The following is a 20,421-nucleotide window of genomic DNA, read 5'->3' as shown; positions in this document are numbered from 1 at the left end:
TTACCCTGGGGCACACATAGAATTTATTGGAAAGACGATGTGTTGCTCATGGCCTAGAAATCCCTTGGGATCCCCCAGAATGAGTGTTGCTAGGGAGAGGGATGTTTGTGTTTCCCTCCAGGTCTTGTTGACTCCATGGTGGATAGATGGATGGAAGGAAGGAACATCCATTGTCCGAATCACTTCACCACATCCAGACAGATCTCCAGTGTTTGTTGCCACAAAAGAATGCAGGTCAGAAATTAACCATCTTCAGAGCAATATAAAATCAAAAATATTTTAATGATGAAGTTCACAATAAAATCCCATCTGAATGCTGTATGATGGCCACAATGAAGTAAAACTATTGTAAACACAATAAAAACACTTTACTCTTAAGAGATAAAAACAGTGCAGGAAATGGTGTTTGGATAGAATCAGCACCAGGCTGGTTCATGTCAAAATGTGACACAGACAAGAACAGATTGTACTAACAGTTTGTCACAGGGTGAAATCACAGACAATCCTTGGAGCAGAGCAGTGGATGAAGGATCCGTAATAAAGAAATTGAGAATTTAAGATTTGCAAAACAGGAAAAAAATCATGAACTTAGCAAGAAAGAAAGAATAAGAGATCTTGATTGACCAAACTTGACATTTCGCTGCCTTTTTCTCTCTGACTCTGACTCTGCAGCAGGATCATTAGACTATTCCTCACAAAACACTGCACTAATCAACTCTTTATGTGGCTTTCTGTTGGACAATCTATAATTTAATACCATAAGGATGATGAGCAGGAAACATTAGCATGGCTCTGAGGCCAAAGAAATCCATCTGCAGCAGCAACGTGAGTCATTCTGTGTTGTTTGTTAATATCTCTCTGAGACATAATTGGCTCTTTATGGATTCACGTTGAGGACAGATGACGGGGGAAGCTTTGAAATGCCATAGAACTGCAGAGCTGTCACTCCAGTTCAGCTGAGTGTTATGCACTGCTTCTCAGAAGTGTTGCTTGACAATAAGCGCTGCCATGGATACCCACCCTCCGTGTGCTTCTGCAATCTCTTCCTGCTCTACAGCAAGTTTTTTTTTTTTCTCCCAATATGAGACTTCAGCATACACCCATTTGTCTGAGGCTTGCTGTGTGTGTCTGTTTTTCCTTGTGGATCAGGCTCAGCTCTGTCTGCTGTAAACTCGCTTCCTTTGCTGCTGGGGGGGTGAGGAGAGCCGGCTGAAGGGCAGCAGGGGAATTGGTGGAACTTTGGCAGGTACAGCTGCCCCCGGTGGCCTCCACTGGGATGAGCGACAATACAAAAAGAGCACATTGCAGGCCTGGGTCAGGGGTCGGACAGTTAGCATGCTGTTCCCAAAGCCTGCAGGGCTCTGTAGTCTCATTATTGTCAGAGAAGAGAGGAAAACATGTTCAGATGGATGCAAAGTCAAACCCTGGTCTTATTTGAGGTTCAGGTTTTTCATAAATTAACTAAAAGAGTTTGTTTTATAATTTTCTAGCTAGTACACACAAACAAGAAGAACGATTTTATTCTACATTGATGTACGGTATGTTAGAATTAATGTCCCAATCTAGATCTTTTTCTTATTTGTTGGTCTGAATTGTGATATAATAGACATCATTTATTCATAAATTATAGTTAATACTTCAACAAAATTAATGAAATCACTGCTACATTGTGAGAAATTTAAATGATTTTCTCAACCATTTAAGAAAGTTAAACTCATGTATTATATCGATTGATTACAAATAGAGTAAAAGTATTTCAGTCCTTTATTTTGTGTAATTTTGATTATAATGGTTTGCAAACAATGAAAATCCAAAATTAGTTAGCTCAGAAGATTAAAATGTTGCATAACACCAATTTTGAAAAAAGCCTTTTTATTATATAAATGCTTTGAGCTATATAGGGCCTACACAATCATGTCCAGAAGACGGTCATTAAAATCCTCCATAAGACGGATAAGCCACAAAAGATAATTGCCAAAGAAGATGGCTATTCACAAAATTATCCAAGCATATTTATTAAATTGAGTGGAAGGAAAATTGTGGTAGGAAAAGGTTTATCGAGAGCAAGTAGACTTGCAAGGATTGTCTAACAAAATCAATTCATGAATTTGGAGGACTTTCACAAGGAGTGCAGACATGAGAGTATCAGAATTATGTTACCTGGGTGAAGGAACTGTTGCCAAGTTGACTTGGTACCTAGTCACATTGCCAAAGGTACCAAATGTTGATCCAACGACCGTTGTGTTACTGTGTTGCTGTGTTTGACTTGCAAGCAAACTGACCAGACCTGAACCCCAGAGTCTAAGTCTTGTCCAAAGGAATATGTGAGATGCCAGACCCAACAATGCAGATAAACTGAAGTATACTATCAAAGCAACCTGGGCTTCTGTTACACCTCAGAAAAAAATATCAAAATTTCAAACAATAAGGGTTTGATATATATCACACTATGTTTAATAAACACAGAGTGATACATGGTGTACTATTTTATTTCATAACTTGGTTGCTTTGACATGCAGTAAAAAAAAAAAAAGCCCACAAAGATTCAATGATTTCTATGACTCACCACTAATGTTCCGGACGTTGGAGTTTCTTCTATCCATTTTTGTTGACAGCGACAGATATTTTGTGCCTTTAGAGGTTTTAGCAGGTCAGCCTTTATTTGCTGCTGCAACAGGGAGTTTAACTCAGTTAAAACGTGTGTGTCAACTTGTCACACACAGACACAGTCCTCAGTAAACTCTCCTTTTGCTCCTGCTGCTTTCATGCAACATAGATTACTGTTCTTTGTTCTCTGTTTTTTATCCTAAATATTGTTCTAATGTCTCAGAGGTATGAGGGCAACATTAGAGCTACTTCTTCAATTAACTGCTTATTTCTCTATAAAATAAAAAGTACTCCTGGAATAGTGGGTATGGGCTTTTTCTGTGTGTCTGTTTTGTTGTCTCAGTTTCCCCAGACTACGCTCATCAAATTAGATTATATTTAATTTGAATCTGTCCTAAATATTTGATGGATTTTATTTCATATTTCTGTTTACATATTGGATGTTTGTCTTGTGAAGTGTCTAAAGATGTCATTTTTATAAATCATATAAGTGTATAAATGAACTAAGTTAAATTTACTGAAGCGTTAACATGTTTACTTTGATGAATCTCTGATAATTCTGCTTGTGATATTGCTTCGGTGTCAGCAGAAACAAACGGTCCAAAAATAATTGTTGTCCAACTTTATAAACATAGTACTTCATTTTGCACTAAACTGACTGAGAAGTGTTTCTTTCTCGTCTACCAAAAACTGTGTGCGCGTGTCTCACATGACAAATCATATATCACAGACAGGCAGAAAGAGAGAAGGAAAATTATGAAGACTAGGGATTTTTGAGAAAGACTGTTTTTAATCCACGGTGTTTCGCTGTTTGTACAAGTTGTCTTGAGAAATGTACTTACAGTTTTGCAAATGTCAAAAAGGATTTGAGAGATGCACCAATGTGACTGGCAAAAAACTGTAAATGTTTTGGCACCGCTAGTGCCTTTTACAAACAAAATCTGTCATTTTGGCAATGAGGGCCACTACTTAGGCTTGTGTGTGAACTGTTGTGAAAATGAGGAGTCTGAGTTGACAACTACATCTAAGCAATCAAGAAGAGCTGTAATTTTCATCAAAACTTTAGCCATATTTTATAAAAGCCAGAGGATAAAAGTCATCAGGAAATACTCTCACTCAGTAAGCACTGTCCTCTGTTTGCTTTGAAACTATGACCTTACTGAAAAACTTCTGCAACTCATCTGAATGAAACATTAGCATTTTCAACTTCTGAATATTTCTAGAAAACAATCTCTGCATACTTTCTCAAACCAAATATTTTGGTTTCAAAACATTTTAATGCAATTCTTGACAAAAAGAAGATTAGCAATGAAGTACACTTATATATATATATTAGGAACCACTTCTGTGGATTTGTACACCACATCAAATTTGCTATTGCATAACTTGTTTAGCAGGTTGTAGTTTAGGTGCATTTAATGAATTTGTGTTGAATTAGACTGAAAGAGAGAAATGACAAAAGACTTAACAGAGAGAAGAGGTTTGAGCCTACAGTTTTACAGCTATGAAAAACATGTAAGCAAAACATGGGTATTTTTTCTATAAAATCCTATTTTTATAAATAAAATTATCAACAGCAACAATTAACTACAGCAGTTAATGTTTACCAACAATCTTAGACATTTAAAGGATATTTTGAATTGTTATAGGTTCCCATCTGACTAAAGCAAAGTGAAAAATAATGTAATCATAGCAACCGTAGCCTGCATCCTGAACCTTCACCTCTTGACCAAATATAATACACAGCCATAGAAAATAACTGTAACTTCTTAGATAATGACTGCAACAAAGACCAAAACAATAATGATAAAAAATCTGAAGTGGGGGCGTGCTCCGGTGGCGTAGAGGGTAGCGCGCCCCACGTTTGGAGGCCTTCAGTCCTCGACGCGGCCGTCGCGGGTTGGATTCCCGGACCCGACGACATTTGCTGCATGTCTTCCTCCCTCTCCTTCCCCCTTTGCCGTCAGCCTACTGTTGTATAAGGGACACTAGAGCCCACAAAAAGACCCCCTGGTGGGGGGAAAATAAAAAATAAAAATCTGAAGTGAAGTCCTTTGCAGAGCTCATTGATTCTAATGTCTTTTGGAAAACAAATCAGTAAGGATTTCATTTGGATTTTTCACACTGGTGGTAAGCTTTGTGTGATTTTTAAAAAAATATTTGTTGTATGTCAACACTGTGAACTCTGTAGAATTCAGGTGCAACTACACAGTCAAAGTGGATCGATATTGGAAATGACAGGGCTCTGTTGTAAAGAGTGCAACCCATAAGCTGGTCAATTGCACCGTATAACTCCCCTGGCTTCATGCAGGCCCAAAACCTGACCCCTATCAGTCTCCAGCAAGTGTTATTAAAGCTGTCTAATGTTTTCTAAAAGCTGTCTCAGTTTCTGTTTGACAAGCTGTGACATGTCCCAACTCATGAAGACACCATTCATTCCCTCTAGTTTTTGACATGCCAGATCCTTTTAAATCAAATTATCAACATTTTGACCACATTATGACTAAAGTGCAGCATTACTTCTTGAAGCTTAACTTGCTTTTTGTCTTTGTCAGATGATGTTTTATGCTTGTCTTTTGTCTAATAATCCTAATATGATTTGTGTACAAGTTGAATTCCCAGCTTGTGTTCATTGTGTCTGATTGTTGCTTTTCTCAGCCTGTATGCCCTCTGTCCTCATTTAAAATGGTGTCTCTTTCCCCTAATGTCTCCCTTGGGATGTTTTAGGCTTCATATATTTCCACCTCATTACCTTAGCAGCCCAGAGGCTACAGACTGACTAACTGCTCACTGTGGGGTTGAGAGAGTTTGGCTGCAAAATTATTCTCCTTTGGGCTTTGTTTTTGCTGTTCTGTGTAAATGTGTTGTGTTGACATTGTACAGGATTAAGAAATGACGTCTTGAATGAATGCAGTAATACAAAATGACTGTTTCAAATAAGATGCACAGAGAACAGAGCTTCATAGAGCCAGAATGATGCTGGCAGATGGTTCTTTTTACCTGCTGCATCTAAAAAAAACCACACACACCCCCACAAATCCAGAACAGCGACTGACTCATCAATTCAGCAGTCTTTTTTGGGTAGCACTGGAAGAACATGCAGCCATTATTTCCCTTCTGTATTTTATTTAATTGGTTGTGGAAAAGAGACTGTCGAGGGGATTACAGTGGCAATTTTCCTCACACTACACAGACCTTTATCAGCATGTTACCACCAAGAAATTTTAAGTGGCAAAAATCCCAAAGGATAGAAAGAAAAGATTTACTTTTCATGCTGGAATAAGATTTAGTTCAGGAAATTTTTCCAGCCAAACAATGTACACAATTACAACTTAAAACAGTTTCACATCAATGCAAAAAAAAAATCTTAGATCATAATTTATAGTATAGTAAAAAAAAAGTAATTAACCTTCATCTTCACCTTTTTATTCAGTGTCCTGGGCTTTGATAATTTTAATTAGTAAAATAGGAAGGAGAAGGAGAAGAAGAAAATGAAGAAGAAGCAGAAGAAACATTTCGCAAAATGTCAACTAGTGGTGCCGTGACACACTCAGAGTATGCAACAGTAACCTGATCTCTAGGGTTTTTTTGTTTGATTTGTATCATCTGTGGGCGACAGTGACTCAGTGGGAAGATTACTGGTGTTGTGATTGGAAAACAGACGGTTCTGTTCCAACATCCTCTGACCACATGTGAATGTGCTCACTGAGTTTTTAGATGAGTAAAAGCCAGACCACAAATGCTTACTGAATAAGCAATAACAAATAAATATTTATGCAAATAAATTTTTATCTGTTATTTGTTGTCACTGGACAATTGTTAATATGTTTTAAAAAAATGTACTAATAAATAAAACATATCCAGCTCATTTAAGCACTCAAAGTTGTTTGTTGGGAATCAATAAATAAACTGCAGGAGGATGTTCATGGAGAGACAGCCATCCTTTTAAAGAAGCTTTCCTTTATCTGATCACTCCTTAATTGTTTAGGACAGGCTCACCGGTGAGCTGCAGTGTGCTGTTCTGTTATAAATGCTATCAAAAGATGCCTTAGACGTCACTGAGCTTTGTTTTGTCAATCTTCCTGCTGGCTGGCATTGACTGGCTCTATGAATAGCAACACTTTGCTGGATGACAGACATGGAGTAGAGAACAGCATCACAAAACCAGGACATGTGGGCCATTCCGAATGCTGCAAGATGTTTACTTAGGAGTATATGTAGTAGAGATGAAGTGATGCTGTGACATTACTGATATTCAAAATAAAAGGAAGCTGAAAGATTTTCGGTTGCCATAGTGATTTATGAACTCTAGGTGATGCGGAGAAAACAATGTTCAAAACTCTGTTCGTCTTAGAGAAAAACAAACGGCAAAGATTTATTTATTTATCATTTTTCACTTGAGCCACAGCACGTGTTAGACATTATAGACACACATATAAAACCAACCTTTTAAATCATCAGGGTGACGTGAAATTAAATTCCACATCAAGAAATATTTGTTGTAACAAAACAGAGTAGAAGGGTTTCTACACTCTTCAATGGTAGATAACACCTGAAGTAAGAAAAAGTAGGCACGTTAAAATATAATTTATATATAAAACAACAGAAATATTGCTCATTAAATCTAGCACACATAAACCCAAACTAATCTTTGCGCAACAAAAATCAAGAAAGAACAGCTTGATCACTGGATGATCGATCTGTGGCCTCAGTAGACAGTGATATTTAACTTAACTTTTTATTTAAAATACAATATATGAGTTGTTTAATCATACGGGTGGAATAAAAACCTTTTACATGAAATATTAAAAATGTTCTAATATTATTCCTTGACAAATTCGCCCTAACAAATTCAACACACTTCCTGCTGTGAAATTGAAGCAAAGCTTCACACATGTAAGTTGAAATTTCCCCAATTCTGTCATCAGCTGGAAGTTGATTTCATCGTCTCTACATCTTCTCTGGAGTTTCTGGAAAGTCTGCTACAAACCCCAGAAAGATTACATATTATACAACATATTCTTGCTGTGAAGTTGTAGGTGACTCCCATTGAATTTCCATTGTTTCCGCACAAGCTTTTTAACTTAAGTAAGACATTTGAAACTGGAATCTCTAGATTGTTACTCATTCATGTCCCTGTTTTTCTCCTAATCCACCTCATCTCTTTCTCCTTACCCTCTCTGTCAAGACCAAGGCTTGCAGGACTGTGTGTGTGATCTGAATTTTAACACACACTGTCTGTCTACCAAACTCATTCCTGGGATGTCACCGCCCAGATTTCTGGATTTTTCTCCCAGTGTCCCCCATCCAAAGTTACCCCTACCCTCTTCATCTGTAATATAGTAATTCTGTCACATATAGCTAATCCTGTAGATACATTTTTCAAGATAAACTTGAAAATATATCAGACTACATCGTTGTTTTAACACCACACATATGCTCACTGTAGTTATGTAATGAGCCATGTGGCACAATTGGTGCATATCAGCCTCATCAGAAGAGTTTCGCTGCAGACGGGTCCACGTCATCCACCTCACCCCCCCCAGGGTCCCGTCCCTCCGGCTGTCATGGGAACAAAGCTAAGTCTCAATCCCTTTAGAAATGTGTGCTCATAAAATTGGCCGAGCAGTTTGTACGGCACTTTTTCTTCATTCACAGATAGCACTTTTGATTTAGGAGATATTAAAAGGAGAAAGAGCAGCTCACAAGACTGCTGTATAGCTACTGAACACAATTCAGCTGCTATTGAGTCCTAGTCCAGAGAATGAGTCCAAGTAAATTTAACCCCAGTCATTGTGGCAGATTAAGGTTTACCAATAACGTAATGTCAACATTTTGAGCTGTTACTCCCAGAATGTTTAACAAAGTATTTTAATCACAGATTCTAGCAGGTCATTTTTGTCTTTTTGTGGCTGATGTTGTAATATTTCCTAATGTATTTGAGAGGCAAATTTCTTCAAGGCCGAGGGTTTCTCCATAAATGTGGCACATTTTTACAATTTGTAGGTTTTTGTAAAGCCAGTACTTGCTTCCTGTACTGAGTATCTTAAAATATCTGATTAAGGCAGTAAAGAGTGTATTTATTTATCTGAAAAGGAACTACATGTTAGTTGGTTGGTTTTCTTTGTATAAGAAATGTATGTGAAAAGTGGCAACCACTCCATGGCAACCAAAAGCACTTTGATTTAGAGGTGTTGAAGGATGTAAAGATAGTTTTTCCACCAAAGCAGGTTTATATTCAAGTCTGGTTTGAAAAAAACAAAACAAAAAACTGTTCTTAAATGGTTCTCTGAAATAACCAAACAAAATTAGCAAATCAAAACAGAAACTAACTTGGTAGTTTTAAATAGCTTTTATGATATTTTAATTCAGGGGTTTCAGGGAGCAAATAGAGAACTGTGCCCCTATCCTCAATTATTGCTATTACGTTTATAAACTGTTGTACTTGATGTTCCAGTTACATATTTCACTATTTGTGGGGTTTATCCTGCTTTAGCTATGTGTAGCTCCACATGATGTAATGCTTCAGATGACTTGTCATTTACAGTGTTACAAGTATGAACTATTTTCTGCTGCGATCACAGTTAATTTAGCCACCTGTAAAAACTCCTGGAGCCTTGCAAACAATGCTGTGGCATTGAGTCATCTTTAGATCCAGCCCATGAAAATCCCACATTTCTACAATCATGTTCATACTTCTGTCATTTTGTTTAGCCCTGACTGTCTCTGGTTTCTTTTTTTTTTTTTTTTGACATTTCATGCCCTCACCACCTCCTGATCAAAGTGATATTTTTTTTCTATTCAGGGCCAGAGTTTGTGTTAAGAAAGGATCAGCTTATAAGTTTCAGAGCTGGTACCAAACAAGCACAGTTTAGCATTGAAATTTGGGTGGAAGAAAATCTCATTAGATAGATTCAGGTAGAGCCAGAACCAGTCATGGTTGCACAGACTCGCTGTAATAGATGAACTCTCATCAAACAGTGGGATCTTCAGTCACCAAGACAGCAGATCCTTCCAGGTACCTTTTCGATTATGGGATCATCAGAGTCCTTCCTGAACTCCACTGTGAAAGCACCTTCAGTATAAAGAGGAGCCAACAAATAAGAACCTCGTTGTAGCTGAGAATAGGATCAACCAAAGTACGAGGAATTCTTCTGCTGGTTCTGCTGCATATAATGTTTGGTGTTTATGGTATTGAAATACCTAATTATCAGCTGGGTCTTCTGCCTGCGCCATGTCCACATTAACATCCTTTTTAACTAAATCCAGTCATGACTGCCATGCATGTGAATGATAAGATCTAACACTTAAAACAATTACATTTATAATTTCTGAATACATGTTTAGGATTAGTGAAGAAATTAACTCCCTGGAGCTGGTGCCCATCTTCACGCCTCATCAGATTAATGAAGATCAGCAGACAGAGGAAAAGGAGAGAATGACTGACAGCTTAAGATTTCCCAAGGGTTTCATACTGATGTTCGCCAGCAAACGGTGGATAGCTTTTCAAAACAGATCTAAATGTTTGCATCTCATTCAAATCAACTGTATCCAGCAAGCAATATAATATAACAAGTATAAAAGATATGTAAAGTATATGAACACGATTGGTGACAACACATTAGTTGACATTGAAAAGCCTTTTAACACCAATTGAATCATCAAAAAGAAACTTATATCAGGGTATTTTTCAAAATTTGGTCCAAAGCCATGACTGTAATTATATGGCGTTCACCATTCACAGTTTGCTTCTATCCACCATTTTTTCCTCAAGCAGCAAAGATGTAGGCCTTTGCTGTCTTTAAAAAGTCCAATCAAAAAACGTATACTAATCTAGCCTGCTCAGCTTTACCTGAAACAACATCCAAATTGCTTTTGTTATAATCCAAACCTTTTAGCATTGCTGGTAATATTTATGCACTCCAGTAATAACAGTGTCAAATGTTTTGTCATGTATTCCTGAGGGGAGATGAGCTCTGCACAGTCCTGAAGGTGTAAATGTAGGGCTACTGAAAAAAAAAAAATCACCTAATGAATTTCTTATTTTTGCTGCTGTTACAGTTTCTCCTGGAAGATAACATACAGTAACAGAAGCTGCAGATGAGCAGCAGCAGTCGAAGATTCACCAGTTCCATTTATACAGCTCTGGAAAATAGCAAGAGACCACATAAAATTATCAGTTTCTCTCATTTTGCTTTTTATAGGTATATGTTTGAGTAAAATAAACATTGCTCTTTGAACTACTGACATGTCTCTAAAATTCCAAGAAAATATTTTATTTGCAGAAAATGAGAAATGAGACAATGAGAAATGGTCAAATAACAAAAAAAGATGCAGTGTTTTGACAACTCAAATAATGCAAAGAAAACAAGCTCGTGTTCATTCAGAAATAGCAATACTAATGTTTTAAACCAGGAAGAATTCAGAAATCAATATTTGGTGGATTAACTATAAGGTTTTCAATGGGGTTCAGCGCAGTGGTCTCTTAATTTTTTCCAGCTTGCACTGCATTCAGACTACCTCAGTAGTCTGAATGCAAGACAGTGGTCTCTGCTTTCGGAGGAAGCCTCGATTGACATCTGGAGAAAAGGTCGAATTTGGAACAATTTTCTGCACCTGCACATGAAGACAACTTTCCACCACCCATTGTGCCAGAAATCAATTTTCTGACACATTAATATGTTTTTACAAAACCGTCCTTCCGTCTTTTCTTGAATTAGTTTGTACATTTTCAGCTTTTGGGTATTCAATTGAAATGACTCCTAACAATAATGGTAATAAATCTTTGCAAACTGAGTTCCAGGGAAGAATGATTGAATACGTCTCATGTTGAAAATAGACTCAGTATTTTCTTCTGATTATATTATTTCAATGAGATTACAGCAGACACTAAATCAATACGAAACAGCTTGAGCAACTCAGGAAACTGATGGCATGTGATTCATTATGAGCTGCTTGCCATTTTGTGGAAAAATACTTTGCTGGAAATTATAAAAGTTTCTGTACACTTTCTGCTGTGGGTGAGAGCATTAAGATGCAGAAAAAAGAAATAGTCTATTATAAACAGTTGGATTGTGTTGTCATGGAGTTGCCAGAGCAACATAGTTTGATAGGAATCATGTTGCAAGTTTCCACAAATGTGTTAGATGTCTTGACCTTGAGTGTGACGGTAAATAGGTCTTTGTTGGATTTTTCATCACCTTTATTTTTTTTAGCCTGTAGTTTTTATTTTTATTTTCCTTGAAGCCATTGAAAGTCATTCACATCTGGCAGTAGTGTAGCAAATTGCTTTTGCCAATTCATCAGTCACTCTGTAAAGATGGCTAAATAAAGCTTTTTATCCACTGATGTTAATGAGAAAGAGATATTAACCCAAGGCAGGCAGACTGAAGAGGTGATTAACCTCTAAGTTCATAGCTCAATAAACAGGGATTCCCTTCAAAACACTTTATGCATATATATTCAGCCCTTACTCTGCACTCACGTAAACACAAGGCTTATTCTCAGGTGTACCATCAGTATGCTGAGTGTTTGGTAAAGTGTGCTCATTTAAGCCCATTACAGTAGAAAATGATACTCAGCCCTCAACCATCCTCCCTATAATTGGTTAAACATCAGCTTCATATATTGCTCCCCACCTGTTGCAAATTTACCAATAAAAATATCCAGATCGGAATATATTTAAAATGGCGATTTCTGAGTGAAGCAGTTTCTGAATTTGAATTTTTATGTTTAAGAAACATTTACCATTATGCTGGTTTTAGGAGTAAAAATCCTCTGGTGCATTTTGGATTTAAAAAACATTTTGACTTTTAGCGAATTAGGAACTTTTGTAACCTCTTGATCTGTTTTAGAACAAAGTCTGCCTTTTCTTGTCAGTTACTTTGTTGTGCAGTACAGAAATGAAAACAACTAATCTTCAGGGGTCAGGGATGTGGGGGGTTGTTTAGTGTGGTGTTGTTTAGAAACTTACTCAAAGACAGCCTATCAGATTTCTTTCCAGTCATCATGAAAAATACCTGGAAGCAGCCGCTGTGTGGGTGCAGCAAACTCCTGTTTGGCCCTGAGGATATTATGAATATGCATCATTCTTGGCTGCTGCTTTGTTTTCCTTTCTCTTCATTAATATCAGTCAGGCTGATACAGGACTTTTATCTGGCATTTACATATTTGTCCTGCATTGAAGCTGGAAAAATAAGTCCAACCTTCTGACCTGGGTGTATTGGGAGCAGGAGCATCATGACAAAGTAGAAACTATGAAGTTAAATTTTCTCACAAGTTTTATATCTACTAATAAATTGCTAGAGCTTTTTTTTTGTTAATCATTTTCATCCCAGAAAGCCCAAATCACCAATCAAACCATTTCTTTTCTGTATACTTTGCATTTTACCTTTTCACTCTTGCATGAAATAATTTCCCTCCCAGGAATCATCCAAAAGCAATTTCAGTCGTTCATGTTCTCCTTTAGAGCGAAGTTTTCTCTGCTTGGTAACAAACTGACAAACACCCAGCTGCTTTTCAGTAATTTTTTTTTTTTTCATACCTTCCTGCCCATCCCAATACCCAACTGGCAGCAAATGTCTTTCCCAGGACACTTTTAACCAACTAACTACATCCAATTCAAACTACATCATATAAAGTCTAATTTGACTCAATATGTTTAATTTACAGACCTGCTTAGTCGCATTGTTCACAATTTAAAACGGTCAGATTCATCTACATTTTTATTTTAGTTCATTTCAGCATAATGCATGTCTTCAGTGAGACTGTGTAAAATCGAAAGGAGAAGCTCACAGTTGATATGTTTAATAACCCAAATCACCACTTTAGTGCAGCTACACACTTATCCCCCACTTGAAGGGCCTCTTCTCACGCATTGTGAAAGGAGAAGAGGAATCTGCAGAGTTCTCACCCTTCCTCTGCCCTGGATTGATTTTTTTGTAGTGTTCCAAAAGGAGAGGAGGATAATGAGACCACAGCATGCATTTTTTATGGACAGGATGAAAGCGCAACAGACTCGGCTCAGAATCTACATTTAAATAAACCGAGGGCCACGTCCTTCCCAATAAAACCTTTGGCTCTGAAAATGAACTCATCACTCGCAGTTCTGCTGCTTGAGAGCGGACAGTAATCTTAATGAATGGCAAATCTGTAAAGAAAGCATGACAATTCCTACTTTAAGGCTACTGCTTTTGGGATTTTGCCCAAAGTGGGAATTCAGCCTGAGAAATTTTTATCAATGTATAAACCATTCAGTTTACCGTGGAAAATGGCTAAAACTATGATCCCAAAACCTTAAGGGAAATAAAAGTTGAAATTTCATATATCAACAATCACTCAGTGTAGTTCTTTGAGTTAGCGTGCATGTCTGAGGCATGTTACATGTAAAGTTGTTCAAACAGAAGGACCTAACTGCTAGCTGCCATCTGCAGGGAGCCTGAAAATAGACTTGCAGCCATTTGCCCTGGCTGTGTGACAGTGAAAGAGGAGACTGCACAATACCAGTGATTACACACTGATAAAGGCAGTAATTTCATTGCAGTAGGCAGGAGCTGATGGAGTTTTGTCAGGCAAAGACTCCAGTGTTTCACAACCACCAGCTGTCTTTGTGTAGTGGCATGTTTCTACTCGGAGAGACGGACTGTGACCAGTTATTCAGTTCTGCACCTATTTCAAGGTAGAAACCTTAAAAATTATTGATCAATTTAAATATGAATTTGAATGATTTAGAGCTCAGATTATTTGGTGAGGTAACCAATTACTCCAAGAAAGTTCACAAACTACCTGTTATTTGTTATAGAGAAACAAGTTATGGGAAATGAGGTGAGTTGGTGAAAGGAATAATATTGGTGGCTTGTTTGCAGAAGCAAAGAGGTCAAACAAGTTTAATAAAAAAATTTATTGATTCAATAACGTATAGGAAAAGGTGTATAAATGTGCCAAATGGTGACTCATTTCTCAATGAATAATAGATTTTTCTTGACACTGATACCAGTTCTTGCTTGAATGGTTGTTGGGGCAAGTTCCAACTTATGCAACCCAACAGCAATTTATTTGAGATATTTTTACAGATAAAAAAACCCCCCAAAAACAAACAAACAAAAAAAAAACATATCTTATTTTGATTGAACTTCTTTTTTAAGACGGACCTTTCCAAAACATTTAGAAAGCATAAAGAGAGATTTTGCAAAGATGAATGATGAAGGATCCCTCTCCCTATATGCTGCAACACTTTGAAATATTACAGCCGAATACTAAGTAGGAGCCAATTGAAATAAAGATCCAACAAAAAATTAATTTTTTAAACCGTCCGACAGTGTTGACCAGAGTGTGAAAGGTGTTACATTTAATGAAACATGCATATAGTTAAGTCAGAAGTGAAAAGTGGAGAAAAAAAAATCAATCCAGCTGTTCTAAGGTGATTTGAACGTCTTGTTTGGGACCTTAAAGGGCATCTCTTGTGTTTAATGAAGTGTGATAACACTCCAAATGGTACCTTTGCATATTTCAGCAACAGCGGTACTTGACACCCTGGGAACAAGAACAGGTTGGCCACATTGTGAAAAGCACAGAAAGCAATCTTCCCCATGATTCGGTCCAACACTCCCAGATCCCAGGCTGTTTAACCATCAGCTCAGCATTGGAGCAAACGTGATCCTCTCAGGCTTTAAAACTCACACAAAGTATGCATGGTCAATGTCTCTGAAGCAGTCACCACAGGACACCCACAAAGGCCAAGTGTCCATGCCCAGTGAGAGCTGTGTTGGAGGCAGAAAATGGCCAACCCAATATTAATGAAGTTATTATATTATGGCTGAGCATGCACAAATGCTGTATTTTTTAATGGTCATGGTGTTTTCAACAGATTGCAAGGATATATTTTCTATTTAAAATCTAAAGCATTTGAAAATAAAAAAAAAACGCAGCTCAACTTGATAGGCTTGAATAATCTCTGGAGCTTCTCATTTCCTTTAACCGTTTATATTTTTAGGAGCGTGCTCTGGATCTAAAAATGCAGTTTATCCTGACTGAGTGACAGTTGAGACATTTTCCATGCAGCGCTTCAAGGCTTCAATCAAGTCAGAGAACCCCCCCCCCCGCCCACAATTTTATTTGCAAGAGGCTTGTGACTGTCATTAAAAAGAGTTCATAACCCCATCCTCTGAGAATAACTAAATTACTTTCCTTCAGGAAGAAAAAGCTGACACAAACACAATGCATGCAGTGACAGAGAAACTCACTCTTCCAGTCTTCATTTCTCATCTGGGGCTGTCGAGCCTCTGCTGATGAGCTTGAATGAAACTGCGGTATGTTTTATTTATAGTGGTGGAAATGGTGCTTATGCTGTGAGGACTGCTAATGTTACGCTTGTCTCTGTATAAAACTACTCTTTCTTCATGGTGATTGCTATTTGCCTTCAAGCTTTTTCTCTCAGGTCGGATCATGCCTGAGCAGCATGTCGGGCAGATGTTCTGTACATAATGTAGATGCACCAGTTAGCTCTGCTTTGTTCTGTCTGAATACATGAAGGAGCTTCCAGTAACTACTGTCACAATAGATGTGGGACTTGACAACAAAATTCTCTCATGTTTTTTTTTCTTCTACACTTATCTGTCTCATGTCTCCTTTCATGTCCATTATGCTTTTTCTGATTGCTGAATGAAATTCGTTGCAGAATAGTTTTAATTCAAAGACACAGGCTGTGTCACAGCCTCTCACTTTGATTTAAAACTGAACTATGGCTAGGTAAATTTAAAGCCTGTGTGTTAAGCCATTCGGAGGTGGACCTGCTGGTGTTCTTTGGGTCATTATTACCTAGGTGGACTTACGAGGAAGGTCACAAACTGATGGTTGGACATCTGTTGATTTTCTAGTTGAGAGAAGAATTCACTGCTCCATCACTTACAGCATGTCATCAACGTTAAGCAGCAAAGAAGCCACAAACCATTACACCACCGATGCTTGACTCCCATTATGTTCTTTTTCTGACAGTGTGTCAGTATTTTTGACAAAGCAAGCCACTTCAGTCCTGCAGGTGATGCAACTGTATAACAATCACAAACACCTACAAACTAGTATTGGGACAGATAAACAGGGCCAACATTAAGAGTCTGGGATGATTTTGCCAAGACTTTTACTTCAATCCTATTGAAAACAGGGTTAATATTTACTCACTAGCTTTTTAGATTAGATTTCACAAGTTTAGCACATTTTGAAGTTTTATTGTAAGAATTCCCAAATGCTTGATTACATAACTTAACATTAATTACTCAAAGTCTTTGAATTACTCACTTTGCTTGTTTTACATGTCCCGAGCCTTGTTGACACTCACTGAGTTGCTCAGCTTACTGTCTGTGGTCAGTCACCCCATTGTCCTTCTGAACTTTTTCTGTCACTTTGTGATCTACTTAGAAGCCTGTTACCCTGCACAAATACCGCGGTTTGGCTTTGAGAAGCGTTGATTTGGAAGAAGGAGAAGGGCAGTGAGCCCATGAGGAGGTCAGTCCGTTTTTTGTTTTTTTTAACAGCTGAGGCAGTATTGTTGCATGGGTTTTCTGTACAAACCTCTGTGTGTCTATGACAAGTTGTCGCAAGGCCACAAGCTCGAGTCTCCATGGCAATGGCAAAGCAACCACAAGAGCGAGGAGTGTTGTGAGGACCCATGTGGAGATTTTCATTGATTTGGACGAGACAGTAGCTGGAGAGGATGATTCACTCACTCAGCTGAGAAAACAAGAACACAGAGAAGTGAGAACATGAGGACATATGAGGCTTTTTAAAGAGAAACTCTGAAATCACTCTCACCAGCAAACCCAACAAAAAATTGCAGAATTTTCTGTTCAGATTGAAAAGCCATTTAGTAATTACATTTGTCTTTTGTGTATGTAAGATTATAGGAGCAGGTCCTCAAGGCACACTGTCCTACATGTTTTAGAGGTTTCCCTGCTTTAATGTGCCTGATTCAACTGATTGCAGTTCAACAAACGCCTGTTAATCAGTCATCAATTGAAATCAGCTGCACTGAAGCAAGGAAATACCTAAAACATGCAGGGCAGTGTGCCTTGAGGACCAGGGTTGGGAAACACTGCACTAAGCAAATAGCACAAATAATGTGACAGCACCAACATCAACACAAAGTTGCTTGCACACTAATCTCTATTTTGTCATATATGTTGTCATATAAAAAAAAATCTGTTAAATGAGGAAATAAAAAGCATATAGCCAATAACAAATACTTTCCTACTTAAAGTCCAATAGGAGTTTTTACATTTTTATTGGGTTGTCACTGCCACATTTGAATGGCTTTTGCATAAATTCATTAGCAATGCTTCATGTGAACTATATATTAAGGTTTAGACTTTTGAAGCTCAAATTATGGAATTTTTTGCATTTTTTTGAATGACCTGTTTCTGAGTCAGATCTCATTTGCTTTCACTGTCCAGTTTAAATATAAACTTTGCTAACAGCTAGTGGTTAGCTCAGCTGCAGTTCAGTTTTTAAATCATGTTGTGGCCTTTTTACACTGTTAGATAAGTGTAAAAATTAGAAAAATTATTACTTTGTTTTGGGTTTTATAAAGTATCTTAAAATGTAAATAAAATAAAAAAACAAATAAAAAAAACAAAAAAACACGCTTCCATAAAACACAAAAGGAGAAACCAGATTTAAAGAAACCATCTGGAATGACTTAGCCGACATCACTGCTGAAGTGATTATGTTCAGACAAAAAATGGGAATTGTGTTTAAAAGTGACTCGCAACTGTAATTTCTAAATGTCAGTCTGGCCTTTGATGAGTCACATCCTTTTGTCTGTCAAGAAGATGCAAATATTTCATTAATCATTTTGCATTGTCTCACACTCTCTCCAACATCTCTGCAGCATCTCTGCAGTTGTTCATGGTATTTTCAATTACTGATTGCTACAGCATGTTTTAATGAAAAAAAGATATATTTATATTTCCTGTGGAAATTTGTGGCAGGTTTTATCGCCCTGACAGGATGTATATCCAGATCCACTATGATTCAGTCTTATACACCTTGTAATCAACAGTGTAGGATGAAAGATTTGCATATTAGTCATATTAGTTGCTTACTGGAGCTAAAGTATTAACACCCTCTAATGTGTCTGTGGTCTCCTCCTTGTGGTGCAGTATTGACTGATGAGAATGAGCCAGGGTAAATAGCTAGATAACTTGTAACTCAATGCGAATTTCCTGCTGCACAGCTGTCATTTTGTCAAGGATTACAATATCCTTGGGTGGACACTGGTATTGCTGGTCCTACTTTTTTTGGTTTTTTTATAAAATGAAGGCATGTAAAAAAAAAAAAAATATTTCAGAGTCTCTCACCGTAATTAAAGGAATAAAAGTGCAGAATGCTTTAAGTGCTACTCTGGCAGAGAAGTCCAAGCTGTTGTCCTTTGGACATATTTAAAAATTCAGTAAATGACATGTTACATCTGAATGCTGAAGCAAATTGAGTCTTATTGAAAGATTTATAAATGTTCTCCATCTTTCTGTGTGTTTGTTGAGAATCCAAGCTCATCCAACCTGCACAGGTCCTTTACAGCAATGTCATGAGCCCCTGCAGTTCTCTCAGATTTGATCTGGTTGGCTAACCACCATCACTGCAGGTTTGATGAAGAGCATGAAACCTAAAGAAAAGCTCAGAATTGGTTGTGCACTTGGGTGGACACTAAGGTTATTTTTTACTCCTTTTTTTACTTAATACCCCCCTATGCTTTTAAAAGGGTAGCAGACACTTTCTGACCACATTACATATTTTAACCACATAAACTCTGTGATTTGAGTGAAAAAAAGAAATATTGTTTCATGTGATCTTACATCATCTGGAGCCAACCTTCAATTGATTGGATGCCAAAGTGGATCCGGTGTATCCTTAGGTTCGACTCAGGTTTTTTTTGCACATGTAATGCAGCACTACTTTGTTTTCTCTTACTTCATAATGAACATTTTCATCTCTTTTTCTTATTCATTCATAATTCTGTTTGAATAGAACATGTAAAATGATATTCAAATACAAGATGCAGTGACTGACCAATCAAAAAACATGTGTTGATATTAAACTGTTGTATTGCTAAATTATACATTTAAATATGGTAGGATTGGACATAACCCTTTCTTTGATATCAAAGTCAGAATCTTAGACAAAGAAAGAGTTGGAAAGAGTATTTCCCGGAAAGAGTTGGGAAAATACTCACAGTTACAGATGTTTGACTGTGGGACCACGGTGGTGTCTGTACTGTTGGGATGGGCTGTCAGTGGCCACAATGCTGGAACAAAGACAGTATCCAAAACCTGTAATAATTAATCTTGAGAATACATTCAAATACAATAAGTGGCTTTTGCCAAAGAGACAATTTCATCCTTTTTTTGTAAACCTGTCAGGAAAATGAAAAAGATGCATTTCATTGGCACTTTTGCTACAATTCTGTTGCATTTCAACTATTTTCATGAACTGTTTTAATTGCTCAGTCCAAAGCTGTTGTTTGTGTATCCTATTAATTATTAAAATTTGTTTTTGCTCAGCATAACAGCCCTTCTTCTCTTTGAGATTATCCATTCTGTAAATAACAAACCATTATGTTTTTCACTTATTTTACAACTAATTTTCTTGTTCTTTCCTGGTGTTTTTGCCTCCCTCCACCCTCCTGTGGTTATGGATCAGTGTATTTGCACCTTGTCAATAGCTTCAACAACCATTCTGATTGATCAAAATTTAAATAGCTTAGCTGCTTAAATCTTACTTTGGTCAAGATTATAGATGTTGGATTTGTTATATTTTTCAGATTGG

The 20,421-nt window shown here is 37.3% G+C and overlaps 1 protein-coding gene across 1 annotated transcript in view; it reads left to right on the top strand.

Moving 5' to 3' along the window:
* The window catches only part of adcyap1r1b (adenylate cyclase activating polypeptide 1b (pituitary) receptor type I), a 48,228-nt gene that overhangs the window by 69 nt on the left and 27,738 nt on the right, over positions 1 to 20,421 (top strand). Inside the window, exon 2 of the mRNA XM_044128894.1 lies at positions 122 to 234. The gene's annotated coding sequence lies outside the window, so the exon portion shown is untranslated. The remainder of the gene's footprint in view (positions 1 to 121; positions 235 to 20,421) is intronic.

Source organism: Gambusia affinis, linkage group LG10, assembly GCF_019740435.1.
Source record: "Gambusia affinis linkage group LG10, SWU_Gaff_1.0, whole genome shotgun sequence".
In the NCBI taxonomy this organism is placed as follows: Eukaryota; Metazoa; Chordata; class Actinopteri; order Cyprinodontiformes; family Poeciliidae; genus Gambusia; species Gambusia affinis.
Note: the sequence above shows the minus strand (reverse complement) of the source record. Positions and strands in the feature narration are given on the sequence as shown.